The sequence below is a fragment of the Dermacentor silvarum genome, chromosome 7 (assembly GCF_013339745.2).
Source record: "Dermacentor silvarum isolate Dsil-2018 chromosome 7, BIME_Dsil_1.4, whole genome shotgun sequence".
Taxonomy (NCBI): domain Eukaryota; kingdom Metazoa; phylum Arthropoda; class Arachnida; order Ixodida; family Ixodidae; genus Dermacentor; species Dermacentor silvarum.
The window spans coordinates 12584038-12610518 of record NC_051160.1 but is presented as its reverse complement, the minus strand read 5'-3'; the positions used below and the strand labels follow the sequence as shown (position 1 = coordinate 12610518).

Here is a 26481-nt window from a genome sequence, read left to right as displayed (position 1 = left end):
CCAGCTACGTGGCATTTGCATATTTTTAAACCTTGGTGCATCATAGATGGGACACCCTGAATATATACATTCTGTATTTTGTAAGGAGGCACTTCATTTTTCATTATTCTCTTTTCTTATCTTGCGTCGCCGAACTCGGTGATAACGGCGGCGAGCTTCGTCCGGAGCAATGACGACGAACGCAAGAAAAAAAGACAAAAAAAATGGAGAGAGGGGTGAATGACATGGATCGTTAGAAGATAGAGCCCCCACTTGTTTCCTTCAATGCTCCTAATGAGACTTGAACACGTGAAGGTTTTTGTTGAACTTGTTGTAAATATATTTCATCAGCTTGTACCGACAGAGGTGCATTCGTTTCAGCCTTACAGTTTGTTTTTGTTAAACCTAGTGCTTAAGTGTGGCGAAGCATTTTTATAGCGTCCACTATTTGTTCCTTTCTTTCTTTTTCGTGTCCTGCAGATTATTTATTTTTTCAGTTATATTATCTCAGATATTTTTTTAATCGATCGTAGTCACTATCATTAGAAGTGACGTGGATCAGCAGGATGAAAGCGCCTCCTCCTAACCTCGTCACGTGATCCCCCCGGTTAACCGGTTCTGAATAACTCGTGAATGAGGAAGTTGTGAAACACCACACTGCGGATCATTTCCATTAGACTCGCAATATTCACATGAAGCGGTTGATGGAGCACAAGCATTGAATATTTTCAATCGCAGTGATGCTCCAATGCTCATTTTTAAGAGTTCGTGGCGTTACTGTTGCGCGACAATAAAGCATCGCATCCAACGCGCGGCTCGACAGATTGCGATTTGTGCAGAATGCCTGAGGCATCGAAGCGCATAATTCTTGCTTGTCCTCGATATGATTCTGAACGGCAGGCATGATATCTTCGTTAGCGCGAATTACCAACGCCACGCAGTTGAGTTAAAAAGTACTACTGGGCTCTTTCTAAGTAAATGTAATATAAAAAAAGCTAGCCATCATAACTGTTATGATTTACCGGTGACGTAGGTTTACATTCAATTCTTCGAGCGGGCCCTTCTGACAAGAACTTGCATTTGCACTAAAACCTCGTTATAACGAAGTTAAAGGGGGAGCCAACGTTACTTTGTTATATTTATTACTGCGTGCACTGCGTCGTGAATCGCTGTGGGGATTTAAAGGGGAATTTCACATAGTTTTATCGCTCATTCCACTATATACCGTTTCGTTATAACGCGGTATTACTCTAGTTGCATCCTCCCGTCTATCCTCATAATCACTCCTCACGTTTCTTTTTCCTCCTCCCACTCCTCCTCCTTTTCCCTCTGAGCAGAGTAGCAGGCTGAAAGACTTATTTCAAGCCGACCTTCTCTGCGTTTTGTGCAATAATTTCTCCCGTTTTCCTAGTGTTTAGCCGGTATAATACGCCGCTATCTAATATGCGAGCAAGTAGAGTGTGCATTACATTTATTCGAATATTTAGATTGTAGCGCTTGATTCGAAAGCGGAGTATGCGATTATCATTCTCGAATATTCGCACACCCCTGCGTATAGAGCCTCGTTTTGGAAACCGGCAGTTCGTACTTCTTTCTTTTTATCCGTTATTTTCTTTGTCTTCTTTTGTTCCTTTTTTTATGTTGCCGATTGACAGCAGGACAATGACGTTCGAGCCTGAGCGAAGGTCATTTAAAGATACTCGCGAAAAGCGAAACCGAAGCCAGGGTATGCCATACTGTGTTAACGAACTCGACGTGTCGAAAATTGAAGGTTACACGACCTTCTCGTGTGTGTGCTTCAGGCGAGAGGAATCGCATGTTTAACGCGGTGTTGACGCCCTGGCTCAAGCTTGTCAATATCTTCAAGGCCATATCCGCCGGCTTTGAGAGAGTTAGCTATAACCGAGTGAGAGGAATGTATTGATGATCGCAATGCTGTAAAGGAGAGCTTTCTGGCTGCGTTATGTGAATATACCAGTCGTACAGTGCTTCGAGCCCAGATGCACTCCCCGTTTCATGATCTTTATAGGTGGAATATACCGCTGCTCGAAATGTGAGGCGTGCTTTAGGAACTCTGAAATGGCGCTCTCTTATTTTATGTCCCCGTTAGCCCTTACGACTTCATCGGTTTCAGGTGTTCTCCGCTTTGTGTGCTAGCAAGGGCCCTTTGTCCCTTGTAAAATGGTACTTAGTGCATCGTAGCAAAGAGGGAAGTTCCGTGAAAAACAAAATATAGTACGACATCTTCTAGGCTTCTTGCCAGGGACCAACAAGTTAAAGGGATAAGACTTACTCGTGGATAGACAGCGCAAGGGAAACACGTACACGGGAGAAAAAATGACTAGAAAAGGCTCTGACTTTCGACTAAAATTTATTATCACGTGCACGAATGTATACGCGGGATATCGCCAACATCGCAATAACAAACATATGAAACAACAAGCAAAATCCACGGCCACAAACAAGCAAGACAACAGAAAAATGTGATCTCAACCAGCGAAGCCAGTTCCTTCGGCACCAACCCGTCATAGAAAAGTCCGGCTTCCGCAGGCATCATCACCTTTGATAATATTTTAGGCCTCAATAATGAATAAAACGGGAGCACATGCTTATTCTTGACAAACACCGAGGTTTTCTGTAGCTTTAGATAGCACTCGCACAAGCGGAAGTGCGTGGCCGGATGCGCTGAATCACTTTTTTATTTTTTTATTTATTTACTGCCGATACGTGCTTAGCCACACGCTTGTTCACGCACCTGCCCGTCTGGCCTGCATATCGCTTCGCTCATGCCAACGGTATGGAATAGCCCTGGCCTGTTGCGCACTTGGCATATGCTGTCACGTGTTTCACCCCACAACCGCTCTGTGGATGGGTCGCGTCATTTCCCGCTTTTCGCTGTACCGCAGAGCCAAATTATATACCGATGCGCACCGCGACGCTGAAAGCACAACGTGAACTCCACATAACGACCGGCCACCTTCATGAAACCACGCAAAAAAAAATATTATGTGCAGGTATGGTATGACAGCTTTCGTCACACATGCTGGAGAAGGCGCGCTGGCTCGCGTTCCCCCCGTCCTTAACCACCGTAACAAGGTTTTTATGGTGATAGCAATTTTATGGACACTCCAGGCGCATTTATGCCGTCACCGTAGTGTTCCCTATAAAGTCCAAGGGTGATAGCATCATCACCGCGCGCCGTATGCTGTATGTGCGAGTGAAAGCGTCCGATGGTAAGCCGACGATGGCATGTTTGTTTGTATAGTTAGTAAGCAAATGTTTGCAAGTTTACATTATCGATAAAACTACTATCCTTATGCGTATAACTGTCTACTAATTTGCTATCGCAATCGATGCTTCACCTTACGGGAGAAACTGCAACATTCTGTTACAGGTGGACACGACACAGTCCTCAGGACATCCTGCAGCCTAACTTCAGTGTGATGTGATGGAAACAAGTTTTGTCAACTAGCTTAATATAAAGGAAATGATGACGAATCAATGCGTATATCTTACTAATCTTGGTCTGAATAGATATGACGCCCGTGACAAGCAGTAGTAGATCGCGGGACGTACATTTCCATCCATGGAACATCGCTATACAATTACCATGCTTGAAACCCCCCCCCCCCCCCCCCCCCCTCCAAGCCGGTCCTCAACACAATCGTGCATATCGCAGACATCTTCTGACGGTGTAGGAGCTGACAGTTTTCCTATTGGACAGTATACACTCATAAGCTGTGCTGACCTTTGGCCTTGTCACGCCTAATTTGTTCGATCTTGACTGACATCCACCGACATTCGTCGATCTTGCCCGATATTAGCTGATCCTTGCTTGATTTAGTCCAACATTGGGCAGCCGTAGCTGATCCTGGACGGACTCCCTCAGTTTTGGCCGACGATGGTCATACTGGCCCGTTATTGTCCTTTCCTATATTCGTCGATGAATACGGCTGACCTAAGACCGGTTTACACCGATACTGGCTGATCATGGTCGAACATGTCCCGATGTCCGCCGACACTGGCCGATCTTATCAAATTCGCGCCAATCGTGCGTGCGATCCAGAATCGTCTCTTTAAATATGTATAATAGACACTGAATGGATAGTCCTTTAGATAGTTTTCTTTTGTTCATTTTAACCTGACTTTTCCTTACGGCATGTGAGGATGGGTTAAATAAAGGCAACAGGCTATTCTCACGCAAATATTATAGCAGTAACTTACAAATTTAATGAACTTCGTTTATGCGGTCCCAGTCCCCAAACGTTATGCGGGTCCCGAGCAATGCCATCGGACGTCAAATGGACGCGACGTGGCATTTGTAATGGCGCAGTAAACCTTAAAGGCGCCCCTTTTTAGCGGCGAACTTGGAATGTAACGGTCAGCGTTCGCGAGGCCACGTAGCTGCGAGACGGTGGCTTTAACGGTAGCGCTATAAGTGTTCCGCAAGAGCGAAACAGAAGTGAAAAGAGGAAAACACACAAGCATACTGTTCTAGCCTCATTTTCTGGCGGAAGTCTTGGCCTGTTCACTTGGAACGGACGTTTCTCTTTAGCGCGTTTCCCACTCGCGCACTAACCGCGGCTCTGCAACCTTAAAGCTAAATATAAAAGGCTTGCGCTGAACTATAGCTCTGACTCGCCACACGCGCTGAGCGCTGCCAACTATATGCGCCGTTCCCAGCAAATCCGTGCAGTACAGCGAGAGCTACGGGTCGCGTCAGCCAGCCAGCCAGTAACGAGTACGGGCAACCAGCGCTGAAAACGCGCCCGTCAACCGTATAACTCCATAACACACAGCCTAGCGAACGGGCGAAACTTTTCTCAATGGCACATGCCGCGATTCCGTGCCAGCAAGTTCACTGCCCATCGTGCGGAACATGTCCCCAGCACGTCACCTGCACTGTAAAATAATTTACACCCTTAAAAGTCAATAAGTGTCTAAATTCATCAATAACGCACACCCTTACTTCCTTTGTTGGGTTTAAGGGGGTGATTTCGAGTTATAGACATATTGACACCAGGCCTGTCGCCAGGAATTTTGCTCGGGGGGGGGGGGGGGGGGGGGGCACTTGTAGAAGGCCTTGACTATTTGAGGAAAGCACCTATTTTTCAGTAATTATTTTCGGTAAAAATCGTAGTATGTATACATTATGCGACTTTTTAAATACTATTTTATTAATAGTTTATACTTTTAGTTTTGAGGTGAATCTTCCTAATAGTGTCATATTTTTATACGGACAATTCGTCTCAATAGATTTCATTAATAAAAGTAAAACAGCGTTACTCGGTGCCAATAATAAAAAGACGAAGAGTGGTAATCGGGCGCGGTCTGCAGCCGAATCTCTGTTGATCGGGCGCCGAGTGTCCGGTGCGGCGTCCTCTGCTCTTCTGTGTTGCTCCGGGTCGCTGACGCGGCGGCCCGTTCGGCCGATATTTTGAGGGGGAGGGGAGCTGCAGAGGAAACGTCGTTCAAAAAAACAAAGCCGCCATCTATACGGGTAATGTCGACGCTGATCTTATGAACGTCGACAAACAAAAAGTCTCATCAGGGAAGTGTCACCCGAGGGCGTCTGTCTGCTCCATCGTCAATTAGGACTGGCACGCGGAAGAAGTTTATGCGCAGAGGAAAAAAAATCAAAAGGATCCACCATGGTGTGCCCGACGATACGAACTGGGGACCACGTCACGTGTCGCTATAGCACGGTGGCATGACGAACTAATACCACCCCCACGCTTCCTTGGGCTGTTCATTTTTTTTTTCCTTCAGCGATAACGTCGCCTCAAAGGCTCTCGCTTCGACAAGAATGTCGCTACGGTCTCCGCTCGATCTGTTCTAATCCTGGCGTCGTCTCGTTAATTGCGTGCACAGCAGCAGCGCTCCAAGCTTCATCGCTTGTCGCTTGTCAACTTCAACGTTCGCTAGTATCGACCGCTGCACTGTATTCAACTTTTAATGTTTAATCCCATCCCACGCAACCCTAATGATCATCACTCTTACGTGCGACTATTTTATTTAACACCGCTGACTCGGTTATTTACTGCTTAAGAATTCTATATATAGCAGACACTTAGACGAGCGCGATGCTGCTGACGGGTCTCTCTCTACCCGTGCGCGTAGCGTTACGGCAAGGAAATATCATAAAATCGAGTTATGGCGTTTAACGACCCGAAGAAATGCTTGGGCTACCAGTAACGCCGCTGTAGGGAGTTCCAGGATACGTTTGTACAGCCTTGGATTCTCGCATAAGCCTAACTGCGCGAGCATTCTTGCATTCCACCCCCTTTCGAAATGAGGCCGTCCGGGCCAGGAATCGAAACCACGGACCTCGTGCCCTGGCGCAGAGCGCAATAGCTACTGTGCAATCACAGCGGGTAGCGGCAGCAGTGACACACGAGACTGGCGCCAATTCGTGCTTGATAGAATGACACCCTAAATAGTGCACATTTGAAAGCAGGGTCGAGGAGAGGTGGGTGGGTATATGGTGTGTTAATTTTATTCCGATGTAAGCAGAGCAGAAGTGCTTATCGAAAGAGCAAACGCCCTCCACCAAGGAGGGTTACGGTGCGAGAACTCCCGGAGATGGAAGTAATCAATATATCAATCAATCAATCTTTATTCCCGCTGGAATCAGCAGAGAAGTACAGGGAAAAAAATGGAATAGCTTGACGAGATCTCGAGCCCTGCGCAAATAATGTGAAATTCCGCAAAAGACGCCAGTAATCCCTCTCTTTTTATTATAGAGTGTACTATACCGTAATAATATATAAAAGCCCTGAGCGCGTTTCTGATGGCTTCGCTGCCGCGTGGCAGTCGCACCGAACGCAGGAACCAAATGCTTCAATGGATCATAATGGCATGACCTAACGACCTCCTGTGTACCACAACCGAAACTGGTTCGCAAAAAACATGGCCTTCGATATTGCTGACGCGCAGCTTCGGCGGTCATAGAGAGTTATTGTAAATTATTAAGCCTGATCTTATACTTGCCGCTATCTTATTCTAACATTTAGCGGTGTTTGGACCTTGATTTATTGCAACATAATGACAATTACGTAATCTCATGAACCTTCTGCATTAATTCTGTACACCACACAACTTAATCTCGCTCATCGAACTTCACGCAGACTGCATAACAACTTTAGCTTAGCGCGCGTGTATACGGTGATACTGACGCATTCAACTTATCGGCTCTCCCACGAGCTATCCGTTTGTGGAATGACCTTCCGGATTAGCTCGCGTCAGAGCGAGATCACGCAGTTTTTCGATGATCTTAAAAATACGTATGCTGCAAAATTTGATGTTTCGAATTTGCCACTTACACCATTGATCTTGCCTGTAGTAACTATTGCCGATATGTCCATCGTTTCTTTTTTCAATTGACTTTTTTACTTCGTAGCACTGTTGCCCCTGAGTTAGAATTGCTTTTTTGTTCGTTGTTGCGTTTTAAGTGCTGTGTTTTCAACTTTGCAATTGTTACTCTTTTGCTTTTGTAGTGCATCTTGTAAATTTTTGGGTTCATTTGCATCTTTCTGCACTAATCGATGTTTTACTTTGCTAAAGTGTTATTGTATTTTAATATTTATGCATGTATTTATTGTACTTCCCCCTAACACAATACCCCGCAAGGGCTCTGTGAGGTACTTATAAATAAATAAATAAATTGGAGACGGCGGATATATATTATCAGCAACACGACTTATCCTTGCTGCTACTCAGCGTCAGCAAATTTGGCTTTGTGTTATGGCGTCGTGATAATGTCGATGACGCCAGGTCCGCGCACTTCGAGCCTCCAGCTTTCGAGCACAGTTCGAGCTCGTGTAAAAGAGCCAAATTAATGGGTTTCGAAGAAGATGGGTCGTAGAAGGTCGCTGTTTCGCGCTTAAGGGCAGTGAGGACAGAGTGAACAAACAATGGGAGGAGTGACTTGACGTCTCCTGTTTTGTTTTCTGCTTCTTCCTTTTTTGCTTTTTCCCTTCCCTTTTTTTTTTTTGCTGGCGTTATTTCTTAATCAGCACGTCTTAGTTCTGAACAACATTTGGCCTGGACGCCCGATTTGGAGTTCTCTCTAACTGCGCACAGTACTGGACCTTCTCGCGATTACCTTAATGCGTTGTATCGCGACCCAAGTCTCCACGATACCTGGCATTCACGGGAAATCCCTGCATATAGTTACGTCAAGCTACGTCCTCCTAAGCTGCACTACTTCGCATTTCGGAGGAACACTTTGCCTCTCCCTTCCATATTATATATGTTACGCGATCGACATCTGCGGGTCCGCTGCACGCAAGTGCTAAAATTCAACGCCAGGCATCGATCCAGGCGGCAAACTCATTACGCGACCTTCAGTCACGGCGGCCTCGCGGAGAAGAAAGGATTTTCGGTCCAAGTGACACTTTTCGTATTTATAATTTGCCCCGTGCTTTCGTCTTATCCGCCTCCCGCACATCTTTGCCGCATGCAAAACTGCGCTGACAGAGCAATATATATATATATATATATATATATATATATATATATATATATATATATATATATATATATCGTCGTAAGACAGGCACCACCCGCACTGGTGACATGAGATAAATTAGGGCAATTTACTTTTTTATTCCCCTTTTTTCGAAGAGCGAGATATACTTCATTCATTCATTTTTTTTCTTAGGGTTGAGGGGCGGGGGGGGGGGGGGGGGGGCAGCCTTTCGGCTAACTCGTTGGTATGGAAGGCGGCAGTGGTGAAAGAATCGAAAAAAAAAGAAAGCAGCGGATCTAACGAGTTTGAATCTACATACAGACGAAGCTTTGTGTGAGTGCATAAAGGGACGAAAGAGGAGTTTGTGTTCATATGGTTCGTTTTTTTTTTTTTTTTTACTTGTTGTTGAGATAGTTGGTTCATGACTTAAGGGCAAAAGGTACAGCGCTAAAGAGACGAAGACGAAGTGAGACACAAACGACTTTCTTTTTTTTTCTATGCCCCGCACGGCCAGCCGCTGCCGCGGATGCGCCGAGGCGAGCGCCATCTGGTGGTGGTGCAAGGAACCCAGCAGCGGTGACGTCACGCGCGTCCTCCGCTGTGATTATTTGGCCTATTTGGCAAGAGAAACAGCCACGCTGCAGCACCCACGGTCACGAAAACCCGGAGGGTTTCGCCAAGAAAAGTAAAAAAAAAAAAAGAAACGTAAAACTATGCTACCAGTTTTTGTTTTTTGTACCCGTACTGAGTGCTGAGAAAAACGCTAACCGTTCGCCGAGTGCCTCTCGCGCTTTCGGCGTATATAACGAGCTATTTCTGTTGCTGGCTGTGACACTTATAGGTCGCCCCGCGGTCTGAGAAGTCGTTACCGAGGTGGGTCGTGTACGTCGCCTCCGGTGATATGACTGCTTTCGTTTTCCGCAGAAAGGTGCTTCGATAAGAGGGACGAAAGGAGAATTTTAATTTCCGCGAATACGCTGGTCGCTGACGCGCATTAGAAGCCCTTGTTGCTTTTTGTCCATTCCCTCTTTTATTTTACGGACATGATAAAAAGGAGATGCTGGTGTAAGAATATGGTTCTGGTTACTTATTATTATTATTATTATTATTATTATTATTATTATTATTATTATTATTATTATTATTATTATTATTATTATTATTATTATTATTATTATTATTATCATCATAAGTAGTAGTAGTAGTACTTATCATCACTATAATTTGTGTTCAACGAGATGTTGGCTCCTGTAGACGGCACCGGACTAACTCCTCCTAATTCACAGATGTGCACCAAACACTGCAAAATTTTCAACAAGAACTAGAGAAAAGAACATCGCACCAACAGTTCTTAAGTTTACTTAAACACGCAGCATGGATAAACCTACCACATGAAGAGGTCGCGATTTACCCGTACACTCTTACACATAACTCTGGTACCCTTGTACACGTAACCTAGACATATAACATACTAAACATGCAATCTATTTCACATACCCTAAAGCGCCAAGGCATTCATACATATCATACACATATAATGTGTTATATAATATATAGTGCACATGCATATGGCATGCATTCTTCAACGTAACCGTCTAAACAGCACAACGTTACAAGGTAACTCTCGAAACAACAACGCGAATGAAACAGCGCTACCACATAGACTGCGCAAAAGGACTATAATTTCTCACTGTTTTCCGAGAATGTATACCTTCAAGCATCGCAGTGTGGGTGCGTATGCAATAAAATATAAACTGGAGGAAACATTATCTGCTGATCTAAAGATGTTGCCACCCAGAGATTGTTTTTGCTACGCCCCTTGTCACGTGACATATAGACAAGTATCGCAAGTCATACGACATGTAGCAGAGACCAAAGAAACGCATCGTAAAATGACAGATACACGACAAGAGCTCGGTGCACATAATGCCAGGGTAGAAAGAAATAAACAAAGCTTAAAGTGCCACCAACACTACACTGATACTGAAAACACAAAATGCCACAAGTAAGAAAGACTGACATATACGTCGCTACTTCGAAATCAAAATTAAATACAACCTAAAATTACATCGTATATATATATGATGTCCGTTTGTACTGGTTTTGTGAGCCCCATATTTCATTTCTTTTGGACTAAAATGCCACGAAGGCTTTGTAACATTACAGAAGGGAGCTAGAACATGGCAGCCACAATTACAGTAATCATGTTTTCAGAGCAACGCACGTAGCCAGGGCAACAATGGGCAGTTACATAGTAGATCATACACACGTTATGAAGAAGGCGTCATTGCTCAAGAACGTCAAGCGGGACGAATCAAATATTGAACACAGTTACACAGTTATCGTATATCATTTGCGATGGTTTTGAAAGTATATCAATCAAATCAGTGGCGCCTACAGATGAACACGGAAGGTTATTCTACTTGCAACAGGTATGGGGAATAAATGAATGATAGTATGTATCTGTCATTCAGCGAGAGACGCAAACCTCAAAATACTCAAGCTTAAGTGTCAAGCTATACGTTCTCGTATAGGTTTATGTCTGGGGTTCATTCCCTAACTGACGGGGACGAACAAAAATTCAGTCTCGATTTAGCGGTAAATGCGAGAGAAATGCGTTAGGCATTACGACGCACCTCTTTTAGGTGCCGGATCCATGAACTAAACCACATTCATCACATTACAAAGTGCTGTTCAGGAACTCGCTCGCCACACACATCCTGCCTCTTCGAAGAGCGGAGTGCAATTGACAGGGGTCCGGAGCAGACAGGCTATATATATATATATATCATGTGACCGGCTTCCCACACTTCACACACACACACTTTTTAATGTATTAGCATTATTTCTATCGAACTGTTTTCCAACCTACCTGGCAGTCCATGGTCGAAAGGGTTGCGCGTCGGGCTGCTGTGCTGAGGTAACAGTGTTCGAAACCAACCCTCGAAACAACGTGTGCCACTGATTATGGGGAAATGTTCACATACGTGCCGCTCTTCAACGGCCCTCTTTCACGCAGACATGGATCACTGTAGATGCGGAACCGGGTAGATACCGCTATTCAAAGAAACTCTCTGACGCCTACTTGGATGGTATGTGCCACTCGGTCTGTGCTGGTCTCCAACGAACCTCTTTGATGCAAACTTGGGTCACGTGGATATGTGCCAGGAGATGTGTGCGCCGCCTTTCGGTTAACGTTTTTGACGCCAATTCCGGTATCTAGGTATGTGCCATTGGGAATAATGTGCCGATCTACAGTGACGAGAAATTATTCCTTAAATTTCTCTGACACTGAGCGGAATTGAACCAACGTCACAAGGTTTCCTCAAGGACAGCAACCGGACGCTTTATAAGCCTGTGCCACAAATGCACTGGGTGCAAGTCTGGACGCCCCCTTACGCAAGACAGCATTTCGTCGATCTCTGCCGCGTAGTTCGCGGAACGTGCGCGGTATCGCCAAACCATCTATCGACGTATCGCGCTCTCCTATATACGACCTAATGGTGTCGCCCCGTCTCTCGTTTCGAAAGCGACTACAGAGCGCGTCCTATTCGACACCCTTTCTCTTTACCACTGTCCTCCTCCCCTAAGTTATCTGCAGATCCGACTATAGGACACGTGAATAGCTTGCCTTTCCTACACGTTCCATTTATTGCTTTTTTTTTTTTCACCTGCAACCAAAACTCGTATCGCCGTACGCGATACGCGAGACACCAAAAGCAAACACTCGGTGATTGCCGCAAGCACGACTCGCGGCGTTCCCAACGTCAACTCGGAACACACATACACGAACACACGCACGCAAATTCAAACACGCGTGCACGCACACACAACTACGCGCCAAGCGTAGAAACACATGCAAAACACACACGCAAGCAGGGTTACGTATAACACATATCCAGGGCATAGAGCTTACGCCAAAAAAGAAAGAAAGAAAGAAAGAAAGAAAGAAAGAAAGAAAGAAAGAAAGAAAGAAAGAAAGAAAGAAAGAAAGAAAGAAAGCCATAGTGCGCGCTCGCATCTTGGGCTAATGGCTGTGGGTTTGCCACAAAGAAGGGAAAGGAAATTGCCTCTCACCCACTACATCGCTCTCGTCAGCCCGACCTTCGGAACCACCGCTGCCATCTTTCTGTTGCGGGGGCTCCTTCCCCAATCGAAGAGCGGGGCCCACGATTGATTTCCGATGCAAACAGGGGAGCAAAGTCGGTGAGGCGGGAGAACGCGCCTTGCGGAAACCGCTGCTCCCTTAGTCCTGGCTACGCAGAAGGAAAGATGGAACGAAGCAACGGACCGAAGGAAAGAAGAGAGGAACGGAAGGCAAAAAAAAAAAGGAGGCAAAGGAGGAAAGAAGGAAGAAAACAAGAAATTGGCGGATCCTACGCATATGTGCGAATCGGTGATAACCGAAGCTTTCCTTTGATGCTTACTGAAATGTCTTCGCTTCTCCTTCTTCACTTCTATGTGGCTCGAACCTCCTCGCTGAATGCACGTTCTGGTTGATTTCCGATGCAAACAGGGGAGCGAAGTCGGTGAGGCGACTTCGCTCAATTATTCCTCAATTTATTCCTTTCACTTTTTTTTTCTTATTTTTTTGTTCGCCATACTCGGCTGCTTCCGTTGCCGACTGCTTCGCTTCCCTCCCTCTCTTTGAAGACAATGTCTTCTTTGGCGAGTTACCACCACTTTTCCGTTCAGGGTATGTCTGTTTCTAACCTGCTTCTAACCTGTTTTTGCCTACGCCGGTTTCGTGAGCTGATCCCGAAGGAAGTGTAATCTAAATGTACGTGCCACTGGATATGTGACACACGTTGTACTTGCACATGGGATTAGTGGGTATTGGCCACTGATTATGTGCCGCAGCGTATGTGCCACATTGTATTTGCACATTAGATTGGTGGGTATTGGCCACTGATTATGTACCGCAGGGTATGTGCCACATTGTATTTGCACATGGGATTAGTGGGCATTTGCCACATTGTATTTGCACATGGGATTAGTGGGTATTTGCCACATTGTGCTTGCACATGGGATTAGTGGGCATTTGCCACATTGTATTTGCACATGGGATTAGTGGGTATTTGCCACATTGTGCTTGCACATGGGATTAGTGGGCATTTGCCACATTGTATTTGCTCATGGGAATAGTGGGTATTTGCCTCTGAGTATGTGCCGCTGGGCATTTGGAGCTCGGCTTGTGATGACATCGGGTATGGGCAACTGGGTATGTGATACTATAATGATGACGATGATGGTTATGATAACTGATGGCAAAAATTTTGGACGGTGGTGCGATTGAACCTCTAAGTGACGTCAATCAAACGTTGTCGCGCCAGCGCGGCTATCCCTCTAAATCATGCGGTACATGCACCCGATTCTCATCCCCAACTCACCCATGAAGACATCGTCTTTCAGCGACGTCAACAGAAGAAGCGAGGGGACACAAATGCATTGTAAACAGTTCGTTGGAATACGATCGGTAAATAGTCAGAGCTCGTGTATCGATTGCGTAAAATTCTGGTGGAGGTGCAAGTTGGTCCTATTTCTCGTCGCGGTACTCTGCAGTGGCCGCTCTATCCTGGTTGCAACCATGCCTGCTGGTCATTATCACAAAGAATAATCAATTAATCAAGCGATCAATCAATCATTTATTTACCGTGCCCAGGAACAACCATACAAAAAATATGGTAGGAGAATATCAGTAAAAAATGAATAAATATAACAATATAATAATATTGATAATAACAGTAATAACAATAATAGAAGTTGAATTGATGCTCAGCGAATTAAAAAAGAAAAAAAGAAGGCGCTCTTGGGTACTAAAATAGTCAAACTTATACCTGGATCCTCCGCTATGACATCTCCCAAAGTCTCATGGTCGCTTTGTGGCTCTAAGCCCCGCGAATCATACAATCAATCAGTCGTTCAAAATCGGAGCGAGAAAATAATTGGAATTAAAGAAGCACGAACCAAACTCTTGACAATAAGCCGGAAATAAACAAAACCAGGAAACGAAAAAAAAATGTTTCAGGCCTATTCGACAGCAAGAGCAATCGGTTTCAGCGGCGAGGAGTTACACGCGGAACAAGCGGCAGGTCCGACCATTAAATGCAGCCTTGGGGGGGGGGGGGGGGGGGGGGGGGCCAGTCGATCGAACCGTGTTGTTGCGTCCGCTGTCGCTATAGAAAAGTCCCGTTGTTGCGCTGCGGCCCTGTAGCGTTTGGTGGGAGAGTTTTCAGACAAATAAGCAATCACAAGGGCGATCGATTTCTCTTTCTCCCCCTCGCGTACACGCCTAATGTGGACGTACGGCATGTTACCGCCAGGTGGCCTCTCTTCGCGAACAGCAAAGAATGAAATGGGAAGGGACAATCCTGTAATGCGAAATGTTTGGCACGCTGCCAAATGTTGCCGCGACGTGGCGAAACGCCGTTTAGAAGGTATCATCATCAGCAGCATCATCAGCCTATATTTATGTCCACTGCAGGACGTAGGCCTCTCCCTGCGATCTCCAATTACCCCTGTCTTGCGCTAGCTGATTCCAGTTTGCGCCTGCAAATTTCCAAACTTCGTCACCCCAACTATAGTTTCCTGCCGTCCTCGACTGCGCGTCCCTTCTCTTGGTGTCCGTTCTGTAACTCTTTTTCTATATATAATGGTCCACCGGTTATCCATCCTACGCATTAGATGACCTCCCTAACTCCAGATTTTTTTAGAAGGTATAGTCCTGAGGTAATAGGAGCTCTAACACCAAGTTTGTCTCCAATTAAGAAACAATTAGTCGTGACGTGTGAATCTGAATCCATTTTAACATGCAGTAGGTAGCTCTCCCTCTAACGTTTAGTGGCATTGCACACTTTTGTGCTAAGAATGTGTGTTCAGCCACTGCAGCGTTTCGAAAGCAATTTCTCTTTCCCTTTCATTGCTCGAGCTGGTATTACTGAACTGTCGCCCGGGGCTCTGAAAGTTCGCTTTGAAACTTCAGTGGGTACACTCGCTAGGGGACTCTGTATGCACCTTTCCCGGGTACTCGATTGGGACACGCGCAGTTGCAGTTTATTTGCTTAGGGATCCTTGTATTAGGGGTATTAGATTTCATGAGGCTGTTGTTTTCACTTTTATCCTTGAGAAACAATATTCAGATTTGCTGTATTCATTGTCCGTGCAGCTTCGAGTTGTCGATTAGGTCGGCCTCTCTCGGCAATCTGCTAGCCTTCGGGTTAGCTGAGATGGTATTTATTTATTCACGTACCCTAAGGCCCAAGCGCACTACAAAGGGGGGAGTAGCTTACACACATGAAATCAATACATAATGCAAGGTATACACAGAAGAAAATGTTCATAAAATAAAGTCATAAACTTAGTGATAAAGAATGCCCACCTTGATATTTTTCTATAATCAAGGTGGCCATTTTTTATGACTAAGTTTGGCAACCTCTAGCTGCGCTCCAAATGGCCGGAAAGAGCGATTTGCTTACGATATAGCTTTCGATATAGCGTACGACACACTATGAACATTTGTAATCAATTCCGTGTGCTGTACTTTACCGTGCAAGTTGCTGTTAATTAGCTGATTAGGCCCTAAACAAAGAACATCCTGTTTTGGATATCATAACAATAATTGCATCTCTGAAATTAGCTGGTAAAAAAACATTAAATCTGCAAATTCACTCATATTGTTTAAGAAAGAAACATAATAATAATTTTAAGTGCCTCGTTCCCCTTTAAACCTACCTGCCTGCCTATTCACGTGACGTCACGCGCGCCATTTTGAAGTCCACGTTCAAAGTTTGCACTCTGCTGCGGTATACTCGGCAAAACAATTTACACCTTTTAAAAAAGCGCAGACCCTTTTTTTGTGCTGGCTGCACGCAACAATATGGCGCTCTCGGTGACGTCAGTGCTTACACCTTATGCAGCTCGCGAGTCGATCCTCTACCCCAAATGAAGGGTGTAACTTGGACAGCCGAAGCCTTTCCGGCAGCACTGCCACGCCGGGAAGGCCTGCCCAAATGAGCGCGGCGAAGTGGTTCCCCGTGCTCCGGAAATTGACGCAAGATTTGCTCGCGCCAAGCGAACAGGCAGGGGCATATATGGCGGCCAGCGGGCAAGCCGACGCTTCCACGCTATCCCGCAGATTGCAGCACTATGCGGAGAGCGAATAAGGCTCGACGACTGCGCACACGCGAGATTGGTACACGTCGCAAGCGAGAGCACGCGTATAGCACACTGCAGCTCCCGGGACTGCGAACCCTATATGCAATTCCCTACGCGGTATTGACAACGCAAATGCCAGTCGAATAATGAAAGCAATGCGTCCAAGGCAAGATGTGTTTTCCGTGTCTCCACGAGAAAGGGGGAAGATACGTACAAGGGACGTCGTTCGAGGCATACTGTATAAATTGAGTGCTGGACGCACTCGTCCGTGGTCAATGCACCGTTCGTCGTAAACACGAGGAGAGTTGTTTTGCAGTGGATGCTACAGCAGTAACTTTTGTAGTAACGAAACACAGAGAGAAAAAGGAAAATATGCATTGAAAGGCAGGAAAGTTAACCAGAGGTAGTTTGAGGAGGGGGGGGGGGGGGGGGGGGTAAGGGGATGCAAAGAGAGAGTGTCCCAAACGGGAAGTATAGCTTACGATATACTTCCTGATTCCAGCGGAAACGGGAATTGTTCTCAAAGTATATATAGATATAATGCAGGCCTGTAGAAGTTAGGATTTGATTTGCGGCAGAACAGGTACAGCTTTCTACGAGGCGTTTAATTGGGGAGCACTGGGCCTATAGAACATCCTGTTCTGATAGTGGATGATATATGGCCCAGCTTATCAAGCACAGCACACACCTCTTGCACGGCGGCTGGAAGTGCACGGTGCGACCGTGGCCATCGTAATGATTCCACGTGAACAAGACAGACTCCAGCAGTCTCTTTAATCCCCCTAATTAGTTTACTGCAAAAATGAGGCTTAACTGGCGGGGTAGTTATGGAAGTTGTATCGGTGCGTAATCACCCGCCTGCGCTTCAAAACCGCTCAACTATCCAATGCCTGCTATAAACGTAATTCCGCAGGCCTTTGAGATCAAAGCCCTCCGCGTGGCGGTATTCGTTCGTGCCATTTTCCTGTATGGCTCATATTTAACTGCCACTTATTTTACAGCTTCTGGAAATGCACCAACTTCTGCGCCATGGTGTTTTCGAAAAACCGTGCAGTCTACGGTAGTTTCTAACCATGTTTTTATGGTTTGGGCCAGCTGTTCTCAAACAGCAGGCCGCGGTGTTGTCCAGTATGATATAACAATTGTAGCGAGGAATCACGCGTGAGTTCAATTCGCAAAGGCGCGTATGCCGCTTGCTGCGTTTAGCTCAATTAATTTCCCCCCACTACTCGTTTCCTGAGGTGGCATAAGAGCGCGCTACGTAAAATCGAAGAGGTCGAATGTCCTCACGCGCTCTTGGAAAGCGCATGTCGTTTATCAATTGCCCTACAAGTGTCACCGAGTTCTACAGGTATGCAGGAAACACCGTAGGATGCTTTCTTCTCATTATTTCCTTTTTTTTTCCAGAGCCAAAGTCTCCGACATGAACTGTATATGTGCGCAGCAGGCATTCGCAGTTTTCAACTCCTAACTGTAAACACTTTCCTGGCTCAAACAAAGTAAAAAAGCTCTTTTCGCGTTTTACGTCAACGTCATGTGAGAGTGAAGAGTGAAGCATATGCTCGAGCTGAAGCTGCGAGCGGTTAATGCCAAGGCACACATTTGTACTATACGTATACTGCGGGTCAAAACAAGGCATTTTTATCCGCGTTCACGTGATATTTGCAAATAGAACTTCGCGACGCACCTGCTAGACGATTCCATCTTGGAGACGTATAGTCAACGGAAGGGTATCGCTCTCTGTGCTGTGGTCGGTCAATGGCGTTGCACACGTAGACATTTTCCCTGTCGTTAAGCACCTTCGATGTGCCGTACATCAGTATTTTTGTACATTAAAGGTATATCATCTACACGTATATAGATATATTAAGGGAAAAACAAACAAAGGCACGGAGCGATAACATAGCGCGCTTTAACGAAACTGCCTCCATGTCGTACTTAGTTCGTGTACTTTTCGCTAAGGTTACATTTTCGGTTGGCGAAAACTAGGCTTAACAAAGCCTCGTGCACGCGGAAACCCGTCTAGGCTCCCTTTCCTTAAGGGCAACGCGTACTAGCAACTCAACATATCGTCGCACGGTCGTCGCGTTTCGATAATTTCCACCTCATCAACAGTATATGCTGACGCATTATTTACTCGGCCCTCTCGATCGTAGAATACACACATTTTTTTTTAACAAAAGCGATGCTGGGGGCGCTACGCGGTGCTCGCGAATTTCGTACGTAATTGGAAAAAGAAGATAATGGAGTTTCTGAGTTGGCGCGCGCAAGGCGCTTCGGCAGGGAACGAGCAATCAGACGTGCATCTATATGCGTGTAAAGTAAACAAATTGTCACAAGCACGATTGCTATCGTGGCAAAACGTCTCGCAACACGGAAGAAAAAGTAAAAACAATCAACTGCTCTTTTTTCCTCCCTGCGGGCTCGATGAACGAGCGACCCGATGACGACGCAATCCCAGCACCTGTCGCGCTCCGCGAGGCAAGGCCTTCGTGTTGCAAACGGAGGGGGCCCTTGTCAAGGGGCTGCGCTCGCTTATTTACGGCTCTAGCCGAGCGAAAGCGGCGTTGCGGGCTATATCCGAATCCTCGCCCCCTTTCCGATCTCTCTCGCGCTGTATACGCTATTTCGATACGAGAGTCTTCGCTCGCGCATTTTTTACGGCCGTTGTAGCGCAGTCTTTCCGGGTGTGGGGATCCTTCGCTCGCTATATAGACCTCCTCGTCGGCGAGACCGTTTTGATCATCCCAGTGGTTCCGCTCCATCGTCTCTTCGGCTTCCGTGGATGTGCTGCTTCACTCTTGTATTTGCTCGCCTAGCGGTACTCGTTCGTGCAAAAAGCCTTCGCTTTTGGTTTGTTTGTTGGTTGGTTGGTTTATTTGCTTGGGTTTACTCCGCACGAAGGCTGCTCTCACTCCTAACGGGACCAGTAGAGGGCACCCAGAAGCGCGCTTCGTGGGGTCACGGATTCCATTTCTCTTGTTTCTAAAAAAAAAAAAAAAAAATGCGGGGGAGTTCGCTTTTGTGGGAGCCGGGGTGTGGAGGTGGGAGGGTAATCGAAGTGGGGAATGGTTCCATGAAGAGTGAGCGAACGCGGTTGGGGCATCGGATATGCGAGCTCGAGCTAGCACCGATCGTGCAACTCCCTAGTGTATTTCTTGAGCTTGCTCCAAAGACGGCCACATCTCTTCGCCTCCACCCCACGCTGCAAGTCGACTCTGATGCTTCTATTGTCTTTCTCTCTCCCTCTTTCCGTTCCCGTCAAGAAACGTCCCATTTGTCAACTCTGCTAGCGGTGCATGTGCGTGTATGTTCAGAGTACTGTCGAGCGAATTCCGAGCAGTGCATGGACATCATGCGTATGGCTCGCGTTAGCCAACCAGAAAGAGAACTAGAAAAACGGTAAATCCGTTGTCCGCTGCTAATCCCTTCGGTGAATTTGTAGCTTAGTGTAGGAATCAGGGAAGGATTAAAGGCACGCAACATACGCTGAAGACATCCTTCTTTTCTGTGAAGCCAGCAAGCGATTAAAGCAGCGTGTCCCGCTTGGCTGGTGCGACGACTTCTTGCTTTTGGCTTCACTGCACCGAATTGGTGATACGGAGTTCAGATTCTTCGCTGGTGCAGAGATGAGGGGAGAAAGACGATGGTTATTCACGCTATGACAGCTCTCTTTCTCTCTCTCTCTCTCTTTGTGAAAGAGGGGAGAAAACATAAGCGGTATTTAGATAATAAGATACTTTCTCGAGCAGCAAACCTTCCGAGGAGGGTCTGGGTGCAAAGAGCGGATAATCACCGAATCTCCAGGGGTTGATACGCCTGTCAACCGCCTTACACGTCAAGCGGCTTAAACAGTGGCCTCGAAGATCCGACATCGCAGCCGTGATCGCGGGTATCTTTGAGGCCGTGCATGCACAAACGAGCTGCACTGAAATCCTACCGGTGGTGCAAGTCACAACATCGCAAATTAGGATCCCCAATAATATGAGGCCAACAGATAATGGAGCCAAGGTAACGCGTAACGCGGAGGTTCTGGGTTCGGCTCCCAGCGGCAGCAAGTTGCTTTTTTCGTCAGCTTTAATTTCTCTTTAGCTTATCATCCGTATACCTCAGTTTAAAAAAAAAACTACAATTAACTTCCCCCATATACTTTCCCTACCTTCATTATCTTTTGGTTCATATAGTTGTGATTAACAAATATCGGGACCCTCAGTTTTCCTTCTTGTCGTTCAAGTAAGTGCTACATCCACTTTGGCACTAAGGTTAGTCGGACGCTAGACGCTAATGCAACAATTCAAAATACGGCCTTGCAAAACGTTCTACATGTATATGCTACAAGCGACATAGCTTACATATAAAGAGCGCCAATGAAAATCATCATTAAAGGCAACTGAAGTAAGTCGCCTAAAGTCTATTTCACACAGCCGCCAAAGGCACGTACTCTGGCTGTCTGGCCGCTTGTCTTCCGCAGAGTGTCTGAACTTTCCTGCTAAATGCAGGGAATAGTAACATATTGCAAATACACACACATGGACGGCATAGTTCTCTTTACATAAAACGCCCATTGTGCTTTTGCAGGCTTCGGAATTAGTTTTTTTTCCGAAACTTGCTTTGGCGTTCCCGCAAACGCCGCTGCCGTGTTCTTATCTATTGATAACGATTATGGAGAGCAACTGTCGGCATTCACCACCGACTTTCACGCTGCCACACGAAAACCGTTGTGTTAAATCCACTTAGCCTCTTCGCTGTAAAATCAACATTCGTGTCCTGAACACGTGATTGTACGATTACGATTCGATTATCTTCGAAGGGTCGCGAGTTACTTCTTAACCGGCAACATTATAGACCAAGCAATTAAGAGATGTGCCTCATGTTTACCAGACGCTATCGGAAAGTTTTCGGCACGCCTGTGCGTCGCTTCTGTTGTAGCCCGATGTCATGTTTCAAAGCAGTCACAATTTAGTTGTTGTTTTTAGTTGGTTGGTTTGCCTTAAAGCATGACTCATACCCACCAGGCGGGAATGGCCAAGAATCGGGTGAGTTAAGAAAATAATTAGCCGAGTCTAAAAAGAAACACTAATGAGAAATTTGAAATAGACAAAAAGAATGACGTCAGATAAAAATGTAAGAATTCAGCAATGAAATCGTCCTGATTCGATCATAAACTTCACAAGAGCTGCACCAACATCCCTATGATAGTGTCCTAGAGAAGAGACTCCCAAAGATTGAATATCGGGAATGGTTAGGTTCAATCCAGCACCACGAAATTGTCCTTCGAAAGCATGTTTTCTTGTTGATGCAGAAGTAATCTTCCTCTTCCTATGCGACTTTTTCTGGGCCAGCGCTTTCTGTTGTCATGGGATTCTGTTCTGGACATTGACAACGGCCGCCGCATTGTCGAATTCGCCATCTTGTCAGTTCTGATTGTCCGAGAGCAGGCCGGGAGGGCTGCTACAGAGTCTCTGATTGGCTGAAAGTTCCGCTATTATCGACGTTGACAATATGGCGGAATTTCTTAATGTCCGGAATAGCAACCATGGCCTAACAAAAGCGTTCAGTCTGCTTCCATTTTCCGTGTGGTGAAAGTGCTGAGTAAAACTAGACAAAAAGATAACGACGTCGTCCAGGTAGCGAAGGCATGGACGTTATAACGTGTGGGGTCTCACATGTGCTCTTGGGACAAAGGAACGACACATAGTAGTGCAAACAATCAAAAGGGCATTTATTGCACCTTTCATACACTAATACATACTAGCCGAATTACAACCAATAGAACATTCACACGGGCGCGCGACAAATCAAGGAAGTCCGACTCACCGCGACCCGATAGCGAGCGAATACGTTCGCCCCATGCTATGACACCATCGCCTAGTCGTTCACGTGTACGGTCACGCGAACGGTGGCGCGCTCGAACGATCCGTGTTCGTCCATACCGGTGTCCCGCTCTAAGCCTCGCGCGACGGTCGCGCGAAGCGGGCCGGCGCACGCGCGAAGCGTTCGTGCGTGTTGGTCGCCGATCCCCAGCCAAAGCGAGAGCGCCTCCGACCTTTTTCTCCCAAGTGACCCCGGCGTTTCGGTGGCGTTAGCACCGCGACACTAGCGCCATCTCTCGCAACCACCGCCGGAAGCCACGCAGAGAAGCCGGACTACAGGAGACATGCGGGGAAAACAACATCAGGGAACGCGTGAGAGTCGCGGATCCCCACATCCCCCCAACCTTAAATCACTACACATACGCCGGCGAAACATGTCACAAGGCCTATCAACGCGCGCGTCGCGAACAAAAGTTAGTACATGCGACAGTGGCGCCGCCGAGTAAATGTCCACGCGTTATCCACAACGTGCGAGCCGACATTGACTCTGGGGTTCACCGCTGGCGTCCGTTGGTCACAGCACCACGTCTGCAGATTCGATGGCACGACTCCAGGACTCCGGAAACGGCGACGCAGAAGTCGGCACGAGCAAGCGTCGCTCGCGCCCTGCTGACGAGAGCCGCAGTAGCCGTTGGTGACTGCCGGCTCTTTTCCCAGCCGCCGAGGGTTGCGAGCCGGACATTGGCGGCCGCCGAAGTCGCTGCGCCGAATTGGCCACAGGCATCTCCAAATCCTGGGGTAGCTCGATTGTAGTCCGGGGCAGCAGCGCTGACGATGTGCAGGTGACAGCAAACCAGGGGTGACTCCGCTCACGCTGCGTACATTCAACGCACTCGACAAACACTAAAGTAGTGCAAGGGAGAGGAATTCGGCATACGCATCGCCCACGTGGTACGATGTTCAATTCGGCTAGCAAAATTTCGGACGGCATTTCAGATGCTAAGTTCACGTGAACAAAGCTTGCTTTCTTGAGTCGAACGAGTAATTTCAATTCGTGCGAGGCGAACTAATGAGGGAAGCCATGTGCGACATCTCAACACCACGGTCCACCAGGTTGTGTCCCTCAACGTGCGACAGGCGGCTTTGTTAAGCCTTAGGCCTAATGCGTCGCTACTTTGACAACCGGCATCCAAAAAAAAAAACAACAACACCCAAAATGGGCACAAGAACAGGCAGCCGCGAGGAGACGTTAGCTCTGTGAGGTGGTCCTACTCCGCTCGGTGCACACAGCATCCGAGTTGACGGCGCCCACCGTCCCAGACGGTGTCGGAGCGCCCGGTGCCAGGCCGCAATACCAGTCAGCCCGTAGCGGCACCCGTGGCCCGCGGCCACCCGGCTCCCTGAGCCTCGACTTCCGAAGTCAAAGATATAGAAGAAGCTATTTACATAAGAAATTCGGACCACCCACGAGGCTTCCGTACTCACTCGCTTCAGGCTTGCCAATGCTCCGCGGGCGCTAGGCCTCGCTCTCCCAGGATGCAGACCACGTGGCTCTCGTACCGACGAGTGTACTTCAAAACACTCGCGAAAAGGCTTAGCATGTTGAAAAGTTCAAACACGCTACAGCAACTGTCACCTCGCTCAAGAAAGCACACCGCCGACACTAGCGATCAAAATCCACGCTAGGACTACGCTTCGGTTGAAACATCTCGAACCGAGCAAAACTGTTAAAATTATCGTCCGATGCCCCAAGAGCCCCACGTTGGGCAGCCAGATGTGGGGTCTCACATGTGCTCTTGGGACAAAGGAACGACACATAGTAGTGCAAACAATCAAAAGGGCATTTATTGCACCTTTCATACACTAATACATACTAGCCGAATTACAACCAATAGAACATTCACACGGGCGCGCGACAAATCAAGGAAGTCCGACTCACCGCGACCCGATAGCGAGCGAATACGTTCGCCCCATGCTATGACACCATCGCCTAGTCGTTCACGTGTACGGTCACGCGAACGTTGGCGCGCTCGAACGATCCGTGTTCGTCCATACCGGTGTCCCGCTCTAAGCCTCGCGCGACGGTCGCGCGAAGCGGGCCGGCGCACGCGCGAAGCGTTCGTGCGTGTTGGTCGCCGATCCCCAGCCAAAGCGAGAGCGCCTCCGACCTTTTTCTCCCAAGTGACCCCGGCGTTTCGGTGGCGTTAGCACCGCGACACTAGCGCCATCTCTCGCAACCACCGCCGGAAGCCACGCAGAGAAGCCGGACTACAGGAGACATGCGGGGAAAACAACATCAGGGAACGCGTGAGAGTCGCGGATCCCCACAAACGCAACCATATTTCATTCTGTTATTATTCCATTTTCTTTGTTTGGCCCACCGCGATTGGTTAAATATTTTTACGGTCGCACCCACTTCGCCTGCCTGTCACCAGGCGTGACGCGAACAGGGAAAACTCCCTCATCTCTAGATGACGTGTGCACACTCTTTATGCATGATTCGATCGATCAAAAAAAGAAAAAAAACATCTGTTTTCGATTCTACGCCTTTGTCATCAATAACCTTCCGCAATTGGTGAAAATATTTTCGGACCACGCCTATAGTCCGCCTTTCTATCGCGCGACTTCACAAGACTATGGAAGCTCCCCATGTCAAAGTGACGTGTATGCAAAAAATATGCATTAATATGCCGAACAAAACTTCGCTTTTTCTTATGGAATAGCCGGAGAACGCCCCATTCCGAAAGGAATAGAAGTTGGATGTCCACTGATTGCTCCAGCGCCGCTGTGTCTTGGAAGCTGCCGGCGAGAATTCATTTCCTTGCGTAGAATAAAATTTTTGCGTGGCAGTATAACTTTGCCGAGCTGTTTCGGCACGTATGCAACATTGCTCACCAAATCCGTTTTGGTGGGATTTTTCACACTCCGCTACACGCCGCCGCAACCGTCGACAAGCTGCCACAAGCTAAGCAAGGGGAAGCGGACCAATCGGAGACGCTGGAAAGCTCTTTCTTCACCCAGTTATATAATTTCACTGTGCTAACTGCGTTGGCTAACTCGGCCCCACGAAAAGCTTCTCCTTTTCTGTGCGCTCCTCGCCTCTCGTCAGCCAGTTAGATAACGAAACATGTAAACGAATATCTGGCTTTGAAACCAAAGGTCACCAACTAAAACCGAGGAGAGCTTTTGAGCTATTGAAAGAAGCTTGCGGATCACTTTCCGTGCTTAATTGCGTCAGCAGTTATGTAAATTTGACATCGGGAGGTTGAAACAAAGTGAGAACAGAATAACTTTGTTATATTGCCCCACGTCGTTCACTTTTAGCCGCGGAGTAGTGTGCCTGTAATTCGTTTCAATGTGGCGGGAGCATTGCAGAAGCCAAAAGACATTACGCTAAATTTGAACAGACCGTAAGGTGTAGCGAATACCGTCTCTTCTTGTTCGGCCTCGTGCATTGCGATCTGCAAATATCCGAAACGGCGATCTAGGCATGACGAGTATTCAGCGCCTTGCAAAGTGTCAAGAGCGTCATCAGTGCGAGGCGTATAGGATAGACATCGTTGCGAGTGATCTTGTATATAGCCTTATAATCGACGCAAACGCGTACAGAGCCCTCCTTTTAGCGCTCCTTTCACGCACTTCTTGGGGGCTATTATGTGTGTTCTTACTTCATCTATATGTATTTTAAGAGAACTTCATGTTGGGCAAGTTGGTATCTATTCATTATAACTATCTTAAGGCGCCAAAAAAACAAACAGCAGACAAGAGAAGTTCTCTGTCTATGTCCATTGTCTCTGTCTATGTCGTTGTCTTGTCTATGTTTCTATTCCGTTGTCTTGCGTGCTTTTTGTTGTTTTGGCGCCTTACGATAGTTATAATGAATACTCTCTAGGTATGTTTGTATCTAACCATTTTCCAGCCTACCTTGGTCACTGGGTAGTCCACGGTCGAATTGCTTAGTGCATCCGGCTGCTGTGTCGAGGGAACAGGGTCCGAAACCAACCATCATACCAGCTGCGGTCTCAGTATGTGGCAATGTGGACAAACGTGCCGCGCTTCAAGGAA

General features: G+C 47.0%; 1 protein-coding gene across 1 annotated transcript in view; it reads left to right on the top strand.

Moving 5' to 3' along the window:
• The window catches only part of LOC119457564 (neuroglobin-like), a 262693-nt gene that overhangs the window by 3753 nt on the left and 232459 nt on the right, over positions 1-26481 (top strand). The gene's annotated exons all lie outside the window — the stretch shown is intronic.